This window comes from Apteryx mantelli, unplaced genomic scaffold (genome assembly GCF_036417845.1).
Source record: "Apteryx mantelli isolate bAptMan1 unplaced genomic scaffold, bAptMan1.hap1 HAP1_SCAFFOLD_71, whole genome shotgun sequence".
Lineage (NCBI taxonomy): Eukaryota > Metazoa > Chordata > Aves > Apterygiformes > Apterygidae > Apteryx > Apteryx mantelli.
Window position 1 is genome coordinate 56,965 of NW_027118797.1, and position 17,449 is coordinate 74,413.

Genomic DNA, 17,449 nt, shown 5'->3' on the forward strand with positions numbered 1-17,449 from the left:
GGAGAGTCGTGCCAGGTGAGACCCTTGGGGAAAGGCGTAAGGGGAAGCCTTGTAAGGCTGCAGGAGAGACGTCCCTTTGGGGTCACGAGGCGCAGGCAGGGACTTGGAAAGCTTCCTGACACGCAGCCCAGCAAAGGCTGCGCTGAGCTCTGGAGCCCCTGGAGGGGCATTTGTTGATCACATGAGAGGGTAGGAGGGAGGGCAGTGAGGGGGCATCAGCATAATCTTCAGGGGGTGTTGTGCAGTCCCCTGTGTTGGTTCTCCTGCCTGTCTAGGTGACATGGCACAGCAAAGGCTCTTCAAAGCTCTTCAAAGGCGGCCCTGAGAGTGGCCACCTGCCAGCTTGCCATGGGAAGCAGCCCCATCTCCGCTGCTTCTTCTGCAAGCCTGGGAAGCATTGACAGCAGAGGAGGGAGTTCCTTTTAGCCTCTTCTTTCCTCTGAAATGCCATCTTTGCGTCAGGCGCAAGAGAGTGCCAGGCCTAGGGAAATGGCGGGATTGCTTTTCTTAAGTAAGCCCTTGCTCCTTCTTTGACACTGGCTGCCCAGCAAGAATCTCTTCCCCATCGCTAAACACAGTGCCTTATGGAGCACGGAGCAGAAGTGGAAGCAGTGGGCAGGCAGGGTAGAGCAGTAGCTGTAGGAGGCTGTTGTTGCAAAAGCTGCTGCTGCTCTGCTTGGAGCGCAGGAAGAGGGGCGTATGCAGGGGCTCTGTGCGCATTGCTGAGGCCACCTTGGTCCCTAGGTGAGTGTTGTAGCTGGGGGTCACCTCTGTTTTTGTTGATGTGACCACGATGAGTGCAGTAGAGCTGCGTGTTTGGCAGAAGTGCCTCGTGCTGCAGAGGCAGGGGCCGAGCTTGGGAGCACGGGCCGAAGAACAGCCTGCGCCTGCGCTCATGCAGACTCCTCCTGGTGTCTCTTTGTAGTCTGCTCCCACCGTGTCCAGGCAGCTCCCCCAGGACGAAGGAGGCCGGCAAGCAGCAACCACCTCCTGCTGCCAGCTCCACGGCTGCACTCGCTATTCCCGAAAGCTGTAGGAGAATATTGCAGGTACATGCCATGGGTTGCTGTAATGCCTGTGCTGTTGGAAAGGGTGCAAAAGCCCTGTTGTGCGCATAGCAATTCTGCCAAGATGTCTTAAGAGCTGTTCATGTGACCATTTCCCTTCCTTCCTTCAGATCTCCTTAGTAGGCAGAAGTTGTGCTCTCCCTTTCCAGTGTGTTCTTCCCTCCTGTACTTGCATGAAGCACACAGGGACACTTCCCTGGGGCATTGCTGGCTCTAGCAGCAGGACGTGGTGCATTGTGAGGCTGTGGAAATCGCGCAGGTCTTTTCTAGACGCTGGCTAGTTGAGATCGTTGCTCCTCACAGACCGTTCAATTGTGTGTGTAATGAAGTGAGGAGCCTGGCGTAACTTCAGGCCTCGTAATCTTTCTGGAGGCAAACTCTGTCAACAGGTGGGCTGAAGAGAGAGCCCAGGAGTGAGGGTACGACCTGCAGAAAGCCCTTCCCTCACAGCAGCTGAGACTAATGCTGTGTGCTGTGCCTTTTCTGTGGCCCTCCAGGAAACTGGCGAGCTGCGTGCACAGTGGGACCGAAGGCAGAGCCTGGGCTCCTTGTACAGAGAGCGGCACGAACAAGCGGAGGCCGAACAGGCCGCATGGGAAGCCTGGAGTGCAGGGGAGGGTGCAGAGCCGGCGCAGGTAGTGGCACCGTTGGACACCCTTCAGAACAACAGCCATCCTCTCCATCAGGGAGCCGAGGGTGGAAGGTCTGCAGGCGGAGGGGTGAGGGCTGCTGCACAGTCAAGGGGACACTTTGCAGCCCTGCTAATTACCACCCGTGGTCTTGTGACTCCCACCCAGCTAATACTCAGTTGTAATTGGATCTCCCTTCCCTGCCCAGCACTTAGTGTTTCGGGTGCAAGTGGTTCCCTCCTTACTTTGCACACCCCCTCCAAGGCTCTTGAGCACAGACTGATGGGTTTTCCAAGGCTGTCACATGAGCTTGGCAGCTCATGCAGCTCAGCCTCACCACCATCCGTACGCATGCACACGCTCACTGTTGGAAGGTGCAGGTAAAACCTGAGGCGAGAAGGGTTCAGATCGCTTGGTGTGCCCTGCCGAAGCCAGGGAGGAACTCGTGGGAAGTTGCTGCCCTGCAAATGGCAATTCCCTCCTGCCCATTTCCGATGGTCTCAGTGATGTCAGAAGGAAAGTGGAGGGGCATCTGGGAATTGCAGTGAAGGGCTGCTGCCCTGCTGACCTTGCCCTGGGAGCTGGGGTGGAGAGCGTGCTGGTTGCGCAGCTGCTGCTGCTGCAGGGTCCTTGCCAGAGGGCCTCTGGGAAAGGGCTCCTCTCTTTCCCGTCTGGTTTGCAGACAGTGTCTCCTCCTTGGCAGGACTTTGGCCATGAAGAGACTTGGGCTCCCCATCCTCCAGCGCAGCCCAGGAGAAAGGAGCGCAGCGTGAGGTGGAAAAGGCAGGAAAAGTCTCCGCCAGTGGAGGAGAAGAAAGCAGGAGCCAAGGTGGAGACAGTGCAGCCCCAGTAAGTGTGCGCTGACCCCAGCGGCAGCCTGGGGCAGTCAAGCTGCCGTGATGCCACCAGGATGTTCTGGCACCAAATCCCTGAGGCCTGGTGTTGCATACAAGACCCTGGGCATTCTGGTGCCCCGGGAATGAGCTGGGTTAGGCGTGCCTCCTGCCAGGGGCCTTTCTGCAGCCCACAGGTAAGCCTCCAAAGTGCCCCCAGGTTGAAAGGGGCTGTGGGTGCACACGGGCATGAGTGGGTGCAGGGGCTGGAGCAGGGCCGAGGCAGGAAGGGGCCGAGGCAGGGGGTGAGAGAGTTTTGCCCTGTTGTTGCAGCCACCTTTCCCCTCGAGCAGCGCAGATTCTGAAAAGCTTGGAGCCCTATAAAGCCTGTTAGGAAACATTCAAGTATATTGCAGAGAGGAAGAGACAGCAGCAAGCGGAGCAGAAGCAGTGTCCCTGGTAAATATGTGCAAAGAGGGAGGGTGCTTCCCCCTGCTGCAGTGCCCATGCTGGCCCTGGCGGCAATAGGTGGGCAAAGGGGCTCTTTCTCGGGCAGCCCTGCGGAGACAGGAGCACGTTGTTGACCCTGGCCTTGAGCTGGATGTCCCTGAAATGCAAGGGACAGCTGTTGGGCACCACCAGAGGTGTTCCAGATGGGCCATGACAGTGCTGCCTGCTGACAAAAGGATCCGTCTGATGTTTGGGCCCAAGGGGCCTGTGTCTCATCAGAGAGAGCTTGCAACTTCACCGGAAGCAGATGGCCTAAGATTTGGCCTGCGTTAGGCCTGCACTGTTTCTCTGCCTTCTCCCTGTTCACCCAGCTGTCCCTCTTTCTCTTTAACTCTCTAGCACTCGGAGAAGCTGCTGGTATGGCACGGCAGGGGCAGTACAAAGAACGTTGGCAGTGCAAAAGACAGGGGACCAACGTGAGCAAGCGCAAAGGCAGGTGCTCAGCCACTGCCTTGGCAAGTGCCTGGCCCTAAAGCTTGGCCAGCCCCAAGGGACGGCACCTCCCTGGCCGAGTGGAGACGTCTTTGTGTGGGAGCTGCTGCTGGTGCTGTCAGTGCCATGGCCTTTGTGGCAGTGGGGCTGTTAGGAAAGGGGATGGGGGGCTTTCCAAATGCAAAAGTCCTCCTAGAAATGCCAAATAAAGAGCAGTGCTGCTGTTCCCAGCTGGAGTGCCCAATGCATGCCTGGTGATGCCTTGGTGTGCCTGGATTATCGACACCCCATGTGTGGTGCCAGGAGTATTTGTAGCAGCAGAAGGGAATCATGTCCATATGTGCCCCCACCTGCGCATACTAACACACAGTACAACATGGCGTGTGCACAAACATTCCCCCCAGCATGCACGTGCATGCCCACACACACACACAGACATGCACACGCACGCGTGCACACACACACACACATTAGCATATTAGGGAAACTGGAAATTATTGTGCATATTAGCACAACTATTACACACACACACAGAGCAGAATGATGATAGCAAACATACTTTGTAAAACAAGAGAAGTTCCATGTCCAAGTATTCCCGAAAACCACAAAGACCAGTTGTCACTTTGATGTCATGGGTTTATTCCGACAAGTATTTTCTGAATATCATGGCACACTTCCTCATCATTTGGGGGTAGAAAGGTACAACATTCTTTACCAATCAGGGTACAAAAAGTGCCTTTGACAGCTTGGATGAAATTGAGTGCCATCCGATTTTGCAACACCATTTGCTGCATTGCTGATACTGCAGCAGTAAGGACTTTTACAGCGTCACTAGCAGGATTGGCTGCTGCTTCAAAAATTAGCGCTAGCTTTTCCCAATAGGTACTTCATCGATCCTGCATTAGGTAATTCTCAATGCAAAGGGTTAAGCAGCACTAATTGGGGGTTTCCTCCTCCTCCTCTTGTTGTCTGCGACCATATCTAAAGGGTTGAGGTAGAAATAGAGAGGCCTCAGAGATGGTCCCGGGCACCCTTGTGTTCTCCCCAATGGGAGGGGCGGCTGCCCCCAGGGGCCACCGTATACCAAGCAGCACCAGCAAGATGTGCATCTGTCTAATTGGACTCCGGCCGCTACACTAGGAGACCAGTGGTATCAATCCCTTAATGTTGGAACATCCCGCTGCAGACACCACAACTGTGGCGTTGCACCAAGGTGGCGCCGCACCCGAGGTTCTTTGGGATGTTCACTAACTTAAAGGGAACTGTACCAGAGCAAGGACTGCGGGTGCAGCACGGCTCTCCATTATATGTATTTTATTGCTCACTCCTACATTGCAATCGTGCAGTGCAATTTGCTATAGCCAAACACTAAAACATTATTCTGCACATGCTTTGGGTTCACAACCAAGTTGCTGTCTTAGGGATCCCGATCCTTCGCTGTCCCGTCAGTCATGGAGGAATCGCAGTGCAGGCGTCCTCTTCCCACTGCGTGGGGTCTTGGGGTCAGTCCAGCTGTCTGCAGCAGGGTCCACACCATGTGGCATGTCAAAACAACTCCCCCTTGTCCCACCTGAAGGTAGCAGCTTAAACCAATCACCAGCTGAAATGTCTTTTTTCCCATGGGGTTTCATTGTTCCCTACAACTCCCTTGTCTGACTTCTTTATCACTCATTTTCCCACTGCTCTGCCAGAGGGCAGCGTTTCTGCACTGCCACCTCCTTTCTCATCCCTCCATTCCCACACAGCCCTGCAGTGTGGTGCCTCAGGCCGTGGACACCCCAGGCGACAGCCGACTGCTGGGACGCACCAGCGCAGCCTGCTGGGATCGCAGCTCTGCTAGCCAGGAGGCCCGCTCTTGCCTGCTGGGCTGTGACACGTGCCCACTCATCACCTCCCACCCCACTGCCACAGGTCTTGAAGAAAAGAGGAAATCTTGAGTGTGCAATGCAGAAATCCTCAGGAAGTGCTGTGCAGATGGGCAAAATCCAAGCCCTGTGAGGGGGTGCTCTAGCAGAGAAGGGGGAAAAGTCCATGCTGTTGACTTGTGAAGATGGAGATGCACGCTGGCAGGAGAGGCATGAAGTCAAGTTCCTGCTGTTTGTGCTTCCTCAAGGCTCCTCAGCAGGTTTCGTAGGAAGGCACATAGGAAGCACACCGTTGTGGCCGCAGGCACTTGGCACGGCACCTTCTCCTGTTCCTAAATGCTGGTGTTAGACGCGTCTTTGGTGAAACTCCCTCACCTCACGTCCCTGTGCAATAGATGCCAGAGTCCAGCTGCTTTTCCGGAGAGGGAGAGAGTCTGCTTTGGGGGGCCCAGTCCTACAAGCAGCTGCGCACAGACGCACTCTTGCCTCCACTCGTAGCCCAGGTGACTGAGGCCAGGTGCCCTGGCACCCCATGCATGTGTGCGCAGGATGCTCCTTGGGGGCAGTGCTGCCACCTCCCTGCTGCACGGTCTTTGGCAAGCGCAGACTCTGGGAAGCTCTGGCCCACGTTCGTCCCTCCAGTCTTCTAACAATACTGGAACTGACTGTAGCTAACTACACACTAAGACTACTGTCACCAGCTCTAAGCTACCTAGCCTCATACTACACTGGACCATTAACTGTGCTACAGTAAGAAGAACTATGCCCTTACTCTGACTAAGAATAACTATAACTAATAGCTATGACTAATGCTAGTAATGATACCAAATAACGATAACTAATAACTATAACTAATGCTACTAATGATACTGAATAAATATAACTAACAACTATGACTAATGCTACTAATAATACCGAATAACGATAACTAATAACTATGACTAATGCTACTAATGATACTGAACAACTAGAACTAATAACTATGACTAATGATACCTATAGCAAATAACTGTCACAAGGGGAACTAAGAACTCTATCCTACACTTAGCAAAATACCTACGAACTAAGAACCCCCCCCAACTGCCCTAAGAATTCTCAAACTAACTGTCACTAACCACTAAAGAAAAAATAACTACACCTACACTAATCTTTATGCTAATCTTGCTAATAATCCTAATATATTAATTATCCTTAATGCCCTATAACCTAAAGAGAGCCATGGCGGGGTGGTGGGAGCCGTTGGCGGGCGCTGTCTCCGTCCTGCAGCGGAGGCGGAGGGGAGCCCTGGCAGGGACGTGTCCCCGCGCTCGGCCCTGCCTCTGCCGGGCAGATGTTGTTGCCCGGCAGCCAGGGGCGGGCGCGGAGGCGCCGCGCGGCCCGGCGATCCTCAGCCTCCCAGCCCAGCGCCTTGGGCTCCGCTGCCCTGGCTGGGGGCGGCACCAGCCTGCTCTTGCTGGGGGGCCGTGCCCCGGCTGGTGGCCACTGGGGGCCTCCTGCCACGCTAGCGCCTCCTCCTCCTCTTGGGCCCCTGGGGCAGGTCCGCGGGGCGCGGGGCGGGCTGCCCCTCCGCAGGGTCCACCTCCATGGGCTCCTCCTCCTCCTCCGCGGGTTCCACCTGCATGGGCTCCGGGACGGCTGCGGCGCTGCACAGGAGGGCAGTGCGGCACTCCCAGATGCTTGCACCCACCTTCCTCTTGATGCGCAGCGCCGCCTTCCTCCTCACCCACAGCTGCTCCAGCTGGCCCATGGCGGCAGGAACGGAGAGCTCGCTGCGGGCCCTCTCCCACCACCGGCCTCTCAATGGCTCTGGAACAGCGGCGCTGAGCTCACTGCTGACATGTGCGCGCCATGGTGACGGCATGCCTGGCTCGGTCCCCAAGCGCGGGGGCCCTGCCGGGCTCTGCCCCCACGCGCGGGGGGATCCTGGGGGCTGCAGGGGGCCCCGTGGGCAGGGGGCCGCGCGGCTGCGGACTGCTCTCCTTGGCACCCTTCCCGTGGGCTGGCCTCCTTTCTAGACAAAAACAGGTTTTTCTATACAAAAGATTTGTAAAGAAACTCTTACAGTGGCTGGTATCAATGATCTGAGCTAGGGGAAGGAGCTGCCTAAATCTACAGCTGTACACACGCTCCTACCTCTATCCTGTGCCATCCTGCGCCACGGTGGACTTTCAGCACCTGTGCCTGGGCCCACAGTCGAACATGGGAAATGAGCAGGCATCATAAATATGCTTGTTTTGCACTTTGGAGCCCTCAAGTTGAAGGGGTCCTTCCAAAGAGACAGTTTGTAGCTAGGGCCCCCAGGACACCACAGCCCAGACAGCTGTCAAAATGCAGCCAAGCACTTCCTCAGCTGCAGTGTGCACATCCCTGAGTGCTGGCAAAGGGGCTGCTCCGGGCGTTGCTGTCAGCGCAGGAGCTCCTGTCTGAACATGCTGCCTGAAACGGGGCTGAGCTCCGGCCCTGGCGCCTGCCTCTAGATGCCTGCTCCAAGGTGGGTGAGGGACAGCTTGGACAACGGCCGGCATGGAGATGCCAGGCACAGGCTGGCATGGCACTCCAGCACCAGCACCCCCCGCCACCCCAACACTCATGGGCACCCCCCAAATAGCAACCCTTACCAGCAACCCCCACACCACAGCGCTCGCCAGCACCCTCACCCAGCACCCCAAAGCTCACAGTCACCATCCCTTCCCTCTTGGAGCACTCACATCCTCTCTGTTCCTCTCCACGGTCACTCGGACTCCCTCCAACCCCCTCTGCACATGCTCCAAACTCTCCCTTCCCACCCGTGAGTGCCCCCATCCCCTCCCCTCCCCTCCCCTCCCTTCCCTTCCTTGAGTGTCCACCCCCCTCCAGGAGCACCTCCATCCTTCCCCTTCCCCTTCCCGCACAGGCAGAATGTGTTTTCTCCCCTCCAAGAGCACTCAGGTGCCCTTCAGTCCCCTCCGTGAGCACACAGACGCCCTCCAGTCCCCCCCACCTCTCATCACGTCTCTTCCCATTACCCTCCACCTCTGCTCTGACCCCCTCCTTTCCTCCTTACTTCATGCTCACATCCCCTTCAGCCGCCATTCTGCAGCATCCCTCTCGCCTCCCTTCCCCTCCTCGCATCTGCACATAGTGGGGTGTGTGCACACCCTGTAGTGTGTATGTGCATATGCTGTACTGCATGTGCTGTCGATGGGCACACTGTGGGGCACAGATGCCTGCCGTGCCCTGTATATGCACCCTGTGGTGGGCAGGTGCACAGCATGGTGTGTATGGACTTTATCCCCTTCTGTCCCTACAAATCACTCGGGGATGGCACACGGGGTTCACAGCAGCACCTCTCTGTTTATTGCCTGCAGAGAAGTCCATCTCAGGTACAGGGTGGTCTCCCCTTTGCACGGCAGCAGTTCCTAGTGCCTTCCCCTCCGCTGCTCCAAGGGCATCTTCTCCCCGGCGCTTTGGAGTCCAAAGGAGAGGTGGTCAGTGTCAGGTATAGGGAGAAGGCAGAGAAAGAGTGTGGGCCTTGGTCAGGCCAGGTCTTCCTGGAGCTGCTGTGGACCATGCCCTCCAGATGGGCAAGGAGACCTCAGGCTCTTGCCACCTTGTTGGAGAGCAGCTGGCTGCTCAGAGGACTGGAGGGAGGAGGGACAGGTCCCAAGGCTTGCAAGGTGAAGATGCTGACATGTGCCTGAGGCCAGGGCCCTGCTACCTCCTGGGCCCTCTCTCAGCTCCTTGGAAGTCACTGCAGAAGAAAGCAAATCCAGGGGGAAAAAAACCATTCCCCGCATTCATGGGAGGCAATGGCAGGGTCACTCCTGTGTGAGAACGTTTACAGACCAGCAGCAGGGACAGGGCTGGAGTTTGTGCTTGTGCGGGCGCTGCTGCCTGAGGAAATGGTAGGGCAGCAGCAGGCACATGGCTCAGACACGGGGCTGTATGGTCACTGCTGCCTCAGTACCTGACAGACAAGGACCAGGCACATGGCTTCACTGCTCATTCTGAGGTCACTTCTGCCTCAGGACCTGTTACGCCATCAGCAGGCTCTTGGTTGCTGTAGTTTCTTGTAAAGCCACCTGGATAGCCCAGCAGCAGGAACAGCATCAGCACAGCGGCTGTGAGGTCACTTCAGTCTGAGCAGCTGAGCAGCAGGAACATGGCTGTGAAATGGCTTGTGAGGGCACTTCTGTCGCTGACGACGCTAGGCCAGAAGCGCGCTGGCCTTGCAGGGCTCTTCCCTGCTGGGCTGGGGCTCTCAGGGAGGACTGAGCTGCCCCCAGGCGGCACTGGGCAGGGGGGCTCGTGCCGGGCTTCTGCTGCCGTGGACCCAGCAGGGTGCGTGGAGTCCGCTGAAGACACTCATCACCGAGTTCACACAAGCAGGGATTTGGTTGGTTTGTTTGGGACTATTTGCACACTGAAAGCAAGAGACTGCTGTTGCATTTAAAAACAAAGATTTATTATCCTATTCAAATGAACCGCACACAGCACAGAACTACAAAAACACAGTTCATGTGGTTGTGAGGTGACTCTTGTTCTACACAAGCACTCTGCCACAAAATAAATATAGGGGTGTGTATATATATGCATATATATGCATACACACACACACACTGTATCTTCCACTCCAAATTAAAAGTCAGGATGTTGCTGGCAGCTCAGGGAGCTGGAAGACACTGCTCATAAACCTCTCTCCATGGAAAGAGCTTCTGCTGATCTCAGGGGGATTCAGATCGTGGTTTCCATCGCCTCGTACAACACTGTAGCTCCCACCACTGCATGGCCCTGCATCAGCCTGACTGCAGGCCCTGCACTTTTTCTAGCCTACTGTTTTGTTTTGTTTTGTTTTTTTAATAATAATGGTGGAATGCAACCTAGGTGTTTTTGTGGAAAGAAATGTGTTTCTTTTCTTTCATTTAACTTAAGAGGAACAGTTATAATACATTTGTTGATTAATATAAACATTTCCTTTAGTTGGGTACATTTACCAAAAGTAAACAATCCTGCAGCCTGTAACGCTGCACTGTAGGCACTAAAAGCATTTTGACTCGCAGAACACTTCTATTTCTACATCTGTGTCTTTTTCTTAATGACAAAGATAAAGCACAAATAGACTTAGTGCTGTTCTGTTCCTTTTCACTTTTAGGCAGGAAATCCATTCTGTTGTTGGGCCTCCCTGTATTACAGCATCTGGACCTTTAGTAGAAGCATTTGAGAAGCATCCTGTGAAGGCATGCTTGCCGCTTTGGTCATGAGGCAGCGGCTTGCCTGCTTATGTGCTTGAGGTACCACCCGCAGGCAACGGCTTGTGGTCTTCCCGAGCAAGTAACCTGGTCCAAAGGAGCCTCTGGAAATGAGACAGCAGGCCGTGAGCTGGCGAGCTCTTCGGACAGGCTGAACGTTGGTCACCTCCTATAAAATGAACTTTGAAATTTCGATTCATAACCGGGCTTCTTTGACAGGGCCTGCCCTCACCTTTCCTGCCTATGTTGTGGCGCTGCTTGTGCTCCAGACTGACTTGGACACAAGCCCACTCTGAACTGAAAACTCGGCACTGCCGGTGGTGCAGCAGCGTACCCAGGCTCCTACACCTTGCTGAAGGGCTCATCTGCTTTGCTCAAGCACAGCCCCACACGAATCGAGCTGTGAGGCTCCTTAGGAGGGACCTTAGCTCTCAGTAGCTCTGAAGTCAGGCAGAGGTTCAGGTCTGCTTCTGTCTGGGTAGCTAGGCCTATAATCTAATCCAAGGAGAAATTACACTCCGTTATTAAGTAACTGTTTTGTCTTGGTAGGCGTGTTCTGACACTTTGCCTGTACCCGCTGTATGGTTGATACAAAGTTTTCAGTTTACATCCTGTTTACATCCTGTTTACACGTGTTAGTTTGCATAGATAGAGAGTTATTAGTTCCACAGCAGCCTATTCTACATGCCTCAATATTCTCATGCAAACCTCCTTTTCAGCAGCACGCAGGAAGCCCAGAGGACAGCACCAACTATCTTTTATACTCCGCATGGCCGTGTAGAGTGGGGGGCTCTTGGAGTCTCACGGGAAGCTACATTTACTACATTTTTACAGCACAGTCCAGCATAGGCACCAGTTCTGGTGCTTGCAACATCAGATGTACGTCATGCAAATCTCCCCAAGGAGCTCTTCCATTGGTAGTTTTCCTTTTTCAGTTTCAGATTCACTTATGGATCTCTTAAGCACCTGAATGCTGTGCTTTCCCAAGCAAATGCATACTGATACCACTAGGACACCCTGCCTGAATCTCTTAAATTTCCTTAGGCAGAAGACAGTAATGAGAACACTTGTCTAAACTGTTTTCTGACTCAAGAGATTCCCGCTGACCCAGCCTTCCCCCTTCCTCCCCACAGGCTTATTAGACAGATGTATAAGTTTGCCTAGGAGAATAATTCCCGTGACTTTGAGATAGTTACTTATATCCTGAGTCCAGCGTATGTAGTAGATCACAGGAGAGCATGCTTTGAAACCATTTTTAAAGCCTATGGAATGCACAACTGGAGATACAACTTGAACTCATCAGTGTTTACATATGCGAGTGCCCCTTGCCTCGCCTAGGACGAGATTTGTTGTGTAAACTAAGGGCTCAGCTAACCTTTTCTGATAAATGGATACAGTTGCATGTGCCAAAGGAAACGGCTTGGAGAGGCCAGCTATGTTTGAGAACTGAGAAGCAGTTGCAAAGGGCAGAAATTCCCGACGAAATTCTGGATGCCATAATACCCTTCGTATGGGCCACAGGGAAGCCTGGACGAGCAGTGAATGCAACACCGGTAAAAACTGAATTAAAACCTGGAGCACAACTGGTAAAAATACCCAACATGCTATTAAGTTAGAGACTAGGCAAGGTTTGGAACCTTTGTGCAAAATGGAGTACTGCAAGAATGTCAATCTGAGTATAAGACCCCTATTTTACCAGTAAAGAGACCCCGAACCCAGGAATATCGATTAGTACAAGATTTAAGAGAAATCAACTGAATAACTGTTGATGTCCAGCCGGTAGTCCCGATTCCATATACTTTGCTGTCCTCAATACCTGAGAACAATGTCTATTTTACAGTGTTGGATTTAAAAGATGCTTTCTTTTGCATACTGTTGGAAAAGGAAAGCCAAAAAATATTTGCCTTCGAATGGGAAAGCCCTACCACAGGTCGGAAAACTCAACTTTGCTGGACTGCGCTACCACAAGGGTTTAAGAGTAGTCCAAGGCTCTTTGGTAATGTACTGGCTAAGGAGCTGGAGGACTGGCAAGGTAGGAATCCTTCTGGGACTTTGTTGCAGTATGTGGACGATATACTATTGGGATGTGAGACAAAACAAGAGTGTAAAATGGCTACTATAGACTCGCTGAATTTCTTGGGATTGGCCGGATATCAGGTGTCTCAGAAAAAGGGTTAGGTGGTGCAGCTTACGGTAACTTATCTAGGTTTTGAAATGTCTCAAGGAAAAAGAAAATTGGGGATGGAAAGAAAAGAAGCCGTATGTAGAATTGCTCCACCCAACTCAAAACGAGAATTGAGAGGCTTCCTAGGAATGGCCGGATGGTGCTGGCTGTGGATACTGAATTTCAGTCTGATTGCTAAACCATGGTATGATGCTATGAAGGGACCTGGAGAGGTCTTAGAATGGACCCCTGAGTGCCGTAAAAGTTTTGACACTATAAAGACTGAATTAATGAGAGCACCTGCACTGGGCTTGCCAAACCTGACTAAACCTTTTTCATTATGTGTGCATGAGCGACAACATGTAGCATTAGGAGTTTTGACACAGACCTTGGGATAATGGAAGAGAGCAGTGGCCTACTTTTCTGAACAACTGGATGATGTGAGTAAAGGATGGCCGGCACGCCTCAGAGCAGTTGGTGCAACAGTATTATTGATTAAAGAGGCACGGAAGTTGCCCTTAGGACAACCCATCACCGTATAGGTACCTCATGCCGTTTTAGCAGTATTGGAACAAAAAGGACATCCCTGGCTTTCACCAAGTAGATTGATTCAATACCAAGCCGCCTTCATTGAACAGGATGATGGTTCTTTAAAAGTGTTTTCCGTTTTGAATCCTGCTACATTGCTCCCGACAAACCAGGAAGGAGAATTGGAACATGAGTGTTTGCAGGCTATTGAGGAAGTTTATTCCAGCCGGCCTGACCTGAAAGATGAGCCCCTGACAAATCCTGAATGGGAACTGTTTACGGATGGAAGCAGCTTTACAGTAAGGGGAGAACAGCAGGCCAGATATGCAGTGGTGACTTTGCAAGGAGAGATAGAATCATCCGCTTTGCCCACAAATACGCCTGCCCAGAAAGCAGAAATTATTGCCTTAACTCGAGTCTTAGAACTGTCTAAAGGGAAAATGTCAATACTTATACATATTTATATATTTATTCACCATTGCACTCCATTGCCCTCCTCAGCCCCCTCTACCCCCGATGACACCCCTCTGCCCCCTTTGCCCCCATGACACCTCTCTGCTCCCCTTGTGCTTCCATTGCACCCCATTGCCCCCCAAATCACTCCATTGTACCCCTCTGCCCTCTCTGCCCCCATAGCAGCTCATTGCACCCCTCTGTCCCCCATGGCACCCCACTGCACTCTTCTACCCCCACCGCCCGCCACGGCGCCCCTCTGCTCCCGTGGCACCACTTTGCAGCCCTCAGCCCCCCATGGCACCCCTCTGCCCCTATGGTATCCCATTGCACGCTTCTGCCCCCACTGCCTCCCATTGCACCCCATTGCACCAAATGGCATCTACTGCCCCCCGTGATACCCCTGTGCCCCCTCTGCCCACTTTGCACCCTGTTGCACCCTTCTGCCCCCCCATGGCACTTCCCTGACCTCTCTGCCCCCCATTGCACCCCTCTGCTTCCTTTGCACACCATTGTGTGCTTCCGCCCCCCAGGGTGCCCCTCTGCCCCTATGGCACCCCAAGGCACCCCTCTTTCTCTCCTCTCACCTCGCCTCTCAGCAGAAGGGAACCATGTCCATATGTGCATCTACCTGTGCATCCTAACACACAGTACAACATGGCACATTCACAAACATTCCCCCCAGCACGCACGTGCATGCCCCCCCCAAACACACAGAGCTTCCACGTCTTGCTCAAAAGGACCCTAATGCAGTCAGCATTGCAAACCATCCCACTGCACACACCCCCCGTCTTGCACAGACACACGCACAACGCACTTCTCTCACAACCCCCACCACGATGCACCCACACGACCACTGCACACAAACACTTCCCCCAGACTCTACGTCCTTCCCAGAGCATGCTGGGAAGAAAACAAGAGAAGTTCCATGTCCAAGTATTCCCGAAAACCACAAGGACCAATTGTCACTTTGATGTCACGAGTTTATTCCGACAAGTATTTTCTGAATATCATGGCACACTTCCTCGTCATTTGGGGGGTAGAAAGGTACTACATTCTTTACCAATCAAGGTACAAAAAAGGCCTTTGACAGCTCAGATGAAAGCGAGTGCCACCCGATTTTGCAACACCATTTGCTGTATTGCTGATCCTGCAGCAGTAAGGACTTTTACAGCGTCACTAGCAGGATTGGCTGCTGCTTCAAAAATTAGCGCTAGCTTTTCCCAATAGGTACTTCATCGATCCTGCATTAGGTAATTCTCAATGCAAAGGGTTAAGCAGCACTACTTGGGGGTTTCCTCCTCCTCCTCTTGTTGTCTGCGACCATATCTAAAGGGTTGAGGTAGAAATAGAGAGGCCTCAGAGAAGGTCCCGGGCACCCTTGTGTTCTCCCCCTGTGGGAGGGGCTGCAGATGCCAGGAGCTTCACTCAGGCGACCCCAGCAGGAGGCTCAATTCCAGCATTGTCTGCCACGGCAATGCTTGCCTCTTCTGCTTTACTCATGCTGGTATGATTAGAGTGTCTTCCTGGCACTTAAACAGAAAACGGGATGTGCGAAGCATGGGGTGCAATAGTCGTCATGGAGTAGCCCAAGGAGCAGAGGGGCCTCGCCGACGTCACTTGGCTCCTGTGCCCAAAGGCAGCTCCCGTTGATGCAGCTGTTGGTCAAAGGGCTTTTGGTCTTTGTGGCTAGGGAGCCAAAGGCAGCTTTGGCAAAGGCCCCCAGAGAATTCCCCTGTTGGCTACAGTGGTTCAGGGGCCTTAGCCTTGGAGGCCAGGAGGGCTGGGCTGGCCCCGTGCTTGTGGTCGGGCGCTCTGGTAGCTGGGTAAAGCAGTTTTCCGAGCTGAAGGCAGAACGTGGCGCACTAAAGCAAAGCCCTCTGCTTTCTGTGTGCTTCTAGTCTTTGGAGGCCTGCCAAGTGCATGTCTGGAGGTCACCTGTGTAAAGGGACAGGTGGACTGACAGGGCAAGTCCTTAAGGAAAGAGATGGAGGGAGACAAAGGCTCTCTGGAGAGGAGGGAGGGGCTACATCTCCTGTGGGGTGCGTTTCCATTTAGGTCTTGTTCGATCGTGGTGCTTCTTGCACTTGCAAGAGCAAGCTGAGAGGGGCTGCAGCACAGTTTCAGGCAAGTCCTTAAGGAAAGAGATGGAGGGAGACAAAGGCTCTCTGGAGAGGAGGGAGGGGCTACATCTCCTGTGGGGTGCGTTTCCATTTAGGTCTTGTTCGATCGTGGTGCTTCTTGCACTTGCAAGAGCAAGCTGAGAGGGGCTGCAGCACAGTTTCAGGCAAGTCCTTAAGGAAAGAGATGGAGGGAGACAAAGGCTCTCTGGAGAGGAGGGAGGGGCTACATCTCCTGTGGGGTGCGTTTCCATTTAGGTCTTGTTCGATCGTGGTGCTTCTTGCACTTGCAAGAGCAAGCTGAGAGGGGCTGCAGCACAGTTTTAGGCAACTCCTTCCCCCTAGCCCTTGCTTGTGACCGATGTGTAGAGCTCCTCTGCGTTTGGTGCCCCTCTCTTGCTTTCCTTCGGCGTGCTGCAAGTGCCTGGAAAGAGGCTCCCAGAGGACCAAGGCCTCTTTTCTTAGCCAGAAGCTGGAAGTGGGAAGGTTCAGGCCCATGTGTGCTGAGTATTGGGAGGCCGGCTAAGCTTGCTGAGCATTGCTGTCCCGTCGGCCCTGGGCCACCCCCTTGGGCCCAAAGAGAGACCCCCTTCCTCTCTGGGCAAGTGCCTGGGCTCCTCCTCCCTGGGTTGTCTGGGCTGCTTAGAGGCCAGGAAACGGGCACGTCCTCTTCCTGGCACCCCCAGGCTGCTCACAGTCCCATACTGCAGTGAGTCAGCCCCTGCCAAAGAAATCCTTGTGTTTCTGCTTAGAGGCAGTTGGAGGCTTCTGTGGCCTCTGGGTCTTTCCTCTGCACCAACGGCATGGGCCGTCTCTTCCTGCCCACGCGTGCCAGCAGGACAAAATGCTTCTGGTTTCTGCAAGGGAGAGCTGAACGCCACGTGACGGAAGAGCTGCAGATGGCCGAGAATGGCCAATGCCTTTTGCAAGTGGCAGCGGGCCCCTCTCCTTCGGCTGCCTTGCGAGGAGAGTGCCCCTGCCGACAGGGGCCGACGGAGGGGGCACCTTCCCTAGCTGCAGCCTGCCAGCATGCGGCTTCTGCCGCTCGCGCCTCCTGCCAGGCCAGGTGCTCTCCTGCCCCTTTCCTCGGTGTCCGGGCAACAGCCGCACCCGGGAAGCAGCAGCCCTGCCGTGCCCGTGGCCTCCTTCTCTCGCACGCCCCTTCTGGAGCAGCATCGCCTCTCGGCAGCTTCTCTCTGCCCCTCCCTGGGGACTGCTGCTCTCGGCGGTGGCCCTTGACTCCCTGCCACAGAGGCATTGCTTCCCCAAATCTCCCTTGCCCTCTCCCACAACAGCAGCAGCAGCAGCAGCAGCAGCAGCAGTGCTACCGCTGCTCAGTGCCTTGCCCTGCTGCTACGGCGGTGTGCACGCCAGGGCATGCAAACAGCCCCGCCGCACCTGCAGAACCATCCCAAAGTCGGTGGAGGACATTTGGCGCCCGAGTGTTGCAGGGAGAGACAAGGAGCCGTCAAATCGTCCTGCGGAAAAGGGCTTTATTGCAGTGAAGTTACATGGGCGTAAATCCAAAGTCCCCCTGCTCCTGGTCCGAGGCTCCCCGGGGCCCTCAACGGGGAGGTCAGTGCTAACCACAGACAAGTTCCCACAGGTAGAAGCACACTG